The 6988-nt window shown below is 39.2% G+C and overlaps 1 pseudogene; it reads left to right on the top strand.

Moving 5' to 3' along the window:
• The first annotated feature begins 4342 nt into the window (after positions 1 to 4342).
• On the top strand, positions 4343 to 6589 carry LOC131787567 (E3 ubiquitin-protein ligase TRIM71-like; annotated as a pseudogene).
• Positions 6590 to 6988: the final 399 nt, after the last annotated feature.

The following is a 6988-nucleotide window of genomic DNA, read 5'->3' on the forward strand; positions in this document are numbered from 1 at the left end:
TTATTATGCGTGCCGACTAGAGTATGAGAAGCAAATATCACGTGACATTACGTTAACATATACATACAGACTTTCCATGCGTGCTACTAAGAGGATGCCAGAAAGAGTAGGAGAGTGGTAGTCACTCTGTCATGAAAAGTGTTTCAATCCATGCAATGTTGGGGTCTGCAGGACTCTTGCAGAAAAAAAAATACAACAGGGAGAGAGATATGTGTTCGCCACACCTGGAGAAATGAACTTTTGGTTAAACCGATACTATATATGAGTTTTCTTTCCACAGATACATTTTGGAGGTGCTTGCTGAGGAAGTGATGACATTTCTAATCATGGATAGGGAAGGCTGTGATTATAGTTGAGCGACAGGGAAGCATTTGCTGAGGAAAAGCTGTTGAACACGGTTTACGTGGGAAAATGGGACGAGCTCCCCAGAGTAAACACCCACCAGTGCCAGATAGATATCGAGGGAGAGTTACAAAGGAAAAATGAAAATATATTTGGAGACCAAGACAAGTTCTTTCCTCGTTTTGAAAAGAATGTGCGCAGAGGATCACCAGCAAATAACTGACGGGGTTCTCGATACCTCTAAACAACTTGATTTAGTTCTATAAGTAAAACCAGGTTAATTGCGGGTGTGCTGTTAAGTAATAAGTATTCTGATATTGTTAGTACGCAAATTCATCTAAACAAGACGAAATGGGAGAGAGAGGTGTTTTTAGTATGTAAATAATTGCCTAAATGATCACTTTCTTCCCTTCTTCAAACTTTTGTAAACTGTGGATATTATTTCTATGTTAGCTTTTCGTAACATTTGTATTATCTCTCCCTTAAAAGATTTTTCGTTTACCGCACAGAGCCATTTACAATAATCATATAATATTTTCATTATAAGATCTCGCTGTCGTTATTGCTCTGTTGGAAAAATTGTCGCCATCTAGATGAAAACAAAGCAGCCTGAGTATTAACTAAGCTGGGTTAGAATATGCACACTCTAAGGAGCTCAAGTTACGCACCGTTACACATTGAGTGCGATTCTCACGCAAACAAATTATTTCTCATGTTCTTAGGTTGAAATTGTTTTTTCTGATTTAAAACTATTGATTCTGAGATAACAAACTGCTGCTTGACAGTAAGGTACCTGAGAAATAACCAGTAGTTATCTTTGTAAATATGATGTAATCCTTGTTCCCTTTGTACTGGCTTCAAACACTTTCCAGCAGCTGAAACTCTTGGTTAGAGCAAAGGAATGCATGTCTTAGCTACCCCATTTTTTCACAATTTTCCAATGGAGTATTCCTCCATTCTCCCTCAGCAGGGTGATGCCTGCACTGTCACAGTCAAATGCTAAGTAGTCTAGAATCTTACTCTTTGTCGGCAAAATCACCTGGAAAGCTGTTAACATGCAAAGAAATCTTCTGTGTACTGTCAAGATCAGCGATGTCAAAGGTGTCCAGTGACAAGAAAGGGTTTATCATAAACAAATTACAAAAACAAAACTTTGGACTTAAACTTACTGAGCAACTCTTCACACCCTTAAACATCAGTATGCATATTCTCCAAACTGTTCTTTACATGTTTCCTAAGGTGCTGACAAGGAGAATTTGTTTAACAATAAAGAGAAAGAAAGAACTTCTTCAGTTGATGATCATTTCCTTTATTCTCATGACCCTAATGTTTGATTCAGGGGTGACATTGTAAGGAGAGATCAGATGTTACATGTAGTTACCTTTCGGGGTAAAGTAAAAGTACCCCACAGAAAAGTCAGAGCAAATAAGATCGCAATGGACTTATTATAACCAACAATGATGACGACACTCTGATAATAATGGTGGTGGTTTAACCATTTAACTCCCAAGATCTGATTGTTAATTTTCCCCTCTACCTGCCACACATTTCCTTGTCGTGTTTTGTAGGTTTTGGATGTTAGATCAAAGTAACACTTCTTCCTGATAAGTTTGAATATTCTCATTACATGTTTGTTGGATAATAAGTGGATATTATGAGGTAAAGTAATATGTTCATCACTTGTGGGAGTTTCTATTGTTTTACATCAATTTGTAACGTATCCCTCTAAAAGTGTTATTTGCTGCGGTTCTAACAAGAGCAGCAAATTATTGTTTTCAAGGTTATAACTTTTCGACAGTTGTCATGTAGACATGGGAATAAAATGGCGGGATTTTACTAAGGCAAATCACTCTAAGCTGACATCGCTGCTGGCATTGGTGCTTTCTTCTACAATACATTTCTTTTAATTTACACCAATTTTCTTTGCGTGCATTTCAGTTTGATTGTAGGTGGTGCGTAATGTATTTACAGTTTGTATTTATATACGTTAGTTCAACCTCTTTACCTCGAGGTTCATGTTCAGTGTCTGTCTCTGCATTCGGGAGGGTACAGGTTTCCTCCTCAGATGGAAAGGGGGTTTTTCCTGACGGGCAGCTGGCACACATCTGTAAATTACACCAGTGATCATTAAACTGTACTCCAGAGTTTGCTGTCACCATTGTAATTTTTTCTTGTTGCTGCCTTTGCGGTATTTATGTGATTGTATTTCACGTGTGTTGATATAGCCAATCAGCTGCTGACACGTCACCCGCCTTTGGCGCCACTCGGTCAGGTTGATGACTGAACGGCAAAGCCTTCACGATTCTCAATACAAGATAGTTTGTCGGAACTTTCTCGGATTGTGGCGGTTAAATCGCTAAAAAAATCCGTATCGCTGACAGACAGTGAAGTTCAAACTTTCCTGGAAGGGGAAAATAAACAATGTACCAAAAGAAAAACCGAAAGTTAAGTATTCAGTGGCTTTGGTGTTGGCATTTCTCGCGGCTGAGAATGAAAATCGTCAACTGGAAGGTCTGCCACTGGCCGACTTTGGCCGTTTACCTGAAAGACTTTTTCTGTCGGTGAGGACAAAGTCAATAAATGAGAATTTTGTAAATTGAAAATTACGACCATTGTTGTTTTTGTAATCATGATTCAACGCATTTTTCCATCTTAAGAGTCAGCGCCAACGCACTCTACGATTGTTATTTGGGGATCGTCGATTTCATTTATTTTCATTCATTAATTAAGTCAGCTTGTCAGTAAAGGGCTCTTGGGTTTATATGATAAACAAAATAATACATAATTAATTGTAGATATGGAATTTCTCTTCTCGTGTTCAACGCGACATCTTACTCGTTCGCTGCGCTCACTCGTGAGCTATCGAGTTGAACACCCAAAGAGAAATTCTGCATCTACACGCGCCCATGTATTATTCTCTATTTATTACATGGTCACGGGTTCCATTTACCGTAAATTCCATTAGGTGTTTTGTAAATTCAATGTAAAGTGCGAAATTTTTTCATGTTGATTTTTTCACGTGTTCAAAGTTTATTATTTAGGTCTTGCGAGCCAACGTTTTTACTTATTGTTTCATTAGCACCTTTTTCCTTTCGTTGTTTTTATCGCCACTTTATTTCCGCCCTATTGCTACATCGCATAATTTATCGATATATTTAGATATGTATCACCAATACGCCTGTGTTCTTGTTTTCGCGCTAAGCGCAGTTCAATAGCGTACCGCTGTGTTTAGTTTGTCTTTCTCCTTTTTCCATTTTTTGGCCACAGCATTTTGCAGTATCAATGTTGGTCTTGCCTGTGGCCGTAATAATGTAAGTGTTTTATGGTCTTCTTTCCGTCGTGTTGTTTGTTATTTCTTTTTATCAAATATTAAGAAACTTATGTATTTGTTTATTATTTTAGTTTCAACTTACGTCATTTGACCGTTGAGGAGTTAAACTCATTGCTTTTGTTTCTACACGACGTGGAGTAATTCATTCCGTGGCCACAAATTTCATTTTCCCATAGTGCATGCAGTTTCATGTTTACGCAATACCTTTCATCACTGTTGATAGATCGCAAGTTATTTCCTTCTTTCGGTTTGTTATCTCTTGCTTCCTTGAAACATTTATTTTACACTTTACAGAATCGTACCTTTCCCTTCAACGGACCGTTTACGGGCCACAGTCGGCTGATTACCTGACGCGGCGCCCTAACCTTTAACTCCCAGAAGTGATTAACACGTAACTTCTCCCCATCATATCCATACATTATCCAGCCACATGCAATGAGAATATTCAAACTTATCAGGTAGGCGTTGGTGGTCCTGATCTAACACCAAATTCTCGTGACTTATTTACAAGGAAATGTGGGGCAGCTAGAGGAGAGAACAGATATAGTCAGATTCTGATTTTATGAATAATTTTAAGATTCTTCCGCTTGAGGTGGCTTGAGGTGGCTTGGTGGTTTCGCTTTTAACTTTTCTCGCTGTCGTAATTTTTCTCTATCTCCGAATCTTGCCATGGACATCAAAACCTTACTAGACAATCTTCATCAAGAGGTCTCCTGTTCTGTGTGTATGAACACATTCACTGATCCGAAAACGCTGCCGTGTTTACATGTCTTTTGCCTGCAATGTTTGAACGGGATTCTTCGAACGAGTTGCCGCCACAATATCATCGCATGCCCTGAATGTCGGAAAGAGATTCAAGTTCCTAGAAGTGGAAATCTTGAGGATCTTCCAACTAACTTTCGCATCAACCGTCTCCTTGACGTGTTGGCCATCAAAGAGTGCAGTGTTATTGGAGTTAAGTGTGGGAATTGCGAAGAGAGCAGCTCCCAAAGCTTTTACTGCTTCCAATGTTGTGCTTTCTGGTGCGAGGCTAACTGCATCAGTCTTCACAATGGAATAAAAGCGAATAAGGAACACCGTGTATTAGCGGTCAAAGACTTTAAAGACCAAGATTTTGAAAATGTTTTGAAGCGACCGGTATTTTGTCGCAGCCGTGGCCACGAGGGTAAGGAATTGGAGTTTTTCTGCAAAGATTGCTGTGTTGCAATTTGCCATTCGTGCGTTGTCACTACTCATGACGGACACGCCAAGATGCTTTTGGAAGAAGCTGCAAATGAAAGAAAATTACAAGCGAAGTCTGCGATCGAAAATCAGAGGAAAACAGCATTGGAGAAAAGACGTGAAATTGCTCGACTTGACTCGGACTGCGCCAAAATTCAAGAACACGTCGCCAGTGTAAAGAAAAGCGTGCAACAGTTTTTGTAGACAACATGATGGCTGTTATCGAGGCACAAAAGCAAGAAACCTTTGATGACTTAGACACAGAGCTGCAGAGTCCATGCATCGGCTGAGGATACAAAGAGGTGAGATTGAAAAGCAAGTGAAAATAACTGAAACAAGCATCGAAGCTACTGAGGCAATTCTTCAACGGAATATTAGCGCTGAAATCATTCAGTCAAACCAAATTATAGAAGAAACATTTCAGGGTCAAGTTGAGTCAGCTTATCCTCGCATTGGCAATCAAAGCATTCTAGATTTTGGATTTGTCAGAAATCAACGATTGTTTGATCATGTATGGACTGACAGAATTGGCTTTGTGAAAGTTCTTCCTACTAGTCCAACTGAGTCGAGCGCCTCCGGAAAAGGAATCAGTAAGCCGATCATTGGACTAGAAGCAAACATAATGTTGACAACAAGAAATGTTAAAGGAGAACAATGTTATGAAAAGCGTGACTATGTAACAGTTGAGATCAAAAATCAGGAAGGCCATGACTGTGCAACGGAGACTCGAGTCCTGGATAACAAAGATGGTAGCTACAAGATCAGCTATTTTGCAAAAGACACCGGAAAATGCCGTGTGTCTGTGAAGGTTAATGGAGAGCACATTCGTAACAGTCCCTTTGCTACTAAAGTAAAACCTAGACAGTTCAGACCCGTATTATCCTTCGGAAAATATGGTTCGGTCATGGAAGATTTTAGATGTCCCTGGGGAGTAGCAGTGAACGAACGCGATGAAATTTTAGTCACTGACAATGATAACAACAGGGTCCAATTATTTAGTAGTGATGGAACTTACTTAAGATCATTTGGGTCTAAGGGGGATAAAGAGGGAGAGTTTAACTCGCCTATAGGGGTTGCAATCGGTAATGAAAACGGAATCATCTTCATAGCAGATTCAGCTAATCATCGAATTCAACTTTTCAGTGGGCGGGGGGAGGTTTCTGAGCAAGTTTGGTGGAAAGGGAAATCTTGATCACCAACTCAGCTATCCTTACGGGTTATCCATCGGTAGTGACGGAAATTGTATTGTGGCTGATAGCGGAAATAAGAAAATTAAGTTATTTTCCCGTAACGGCCAGTTTCTCCGTAGTATAGGCTCTGAGGGTTCTTTTTCTACACCCATTCACTGTATCCAGTATAAGGAATATCTTATAGCGTCAGACTTTGCGGAACAGTGTATCAAAGTTTTTGACAAAGCTGGACATTTTCTGTACAAATTTGGAAAGTATGGAACAGGGGACGGAGAGTTCAATGGACCTTATCATTTGTCAATTAACAAAGCTGAGCACCTGATGGTCTGTGATGCAAACAATCATAGAATTCAGGTGTTTGAGGTGAATGGAAAGTTTCTAGGAAATTTGGCTCAGAAGAAAAAAGATAGGACAATTTACTGGACCATCTTCTTTAGCAGTCCTCAGTGATGGTAGGATAGTTGTTACTGACTTTCACAATCATCGGGTTCAGATATTTGAGTAGCCGCATGTTATGAAGTGTTATAATAGTAGCATCACTAATCTTTCGATTCTTTAAACATTTTATTGACTCATGTGAAAGCTTGTCACATTTGTAGGTTGAAACTTGAATTTTTAACAATGTTTTGCAACGTGCCTTCAATTGTAGCTAAGAAGATTACACGCACAAACGATTTTCAATGGACATGGCTCTGTATCCACAGAGTTGAGTATTAATATCATAATGGTTTGTTGACTACATTAGTTTTTTTTTCTTAAAAAGAAGAATTCAGTTTGATAATTTGTAAAAGGATGTTTACAAGGCTCGATTTGGTGATTCATTATGTACTCTTTGAGATTGATTGTTGAACTCCAAGGTAAAAGGTAGTGGTTAGGGAATGGATTTTTTCTGATTTTGTTGCTG

Source organism: Pocillopora verrucosa, chromosome 2 (assembly GCF_036669915.1).
Source record: "Pocillopora verrucosa isolate sample1 chromosome 2, ASM3666991v2, whole genome shotgun sequence".
NCBI lineage: Eukaryota > Metazoa > Cnidaria > Anthozoa > Scleractinia > Pocilloporidae > Pocillopora > Pocillopora verrucosa.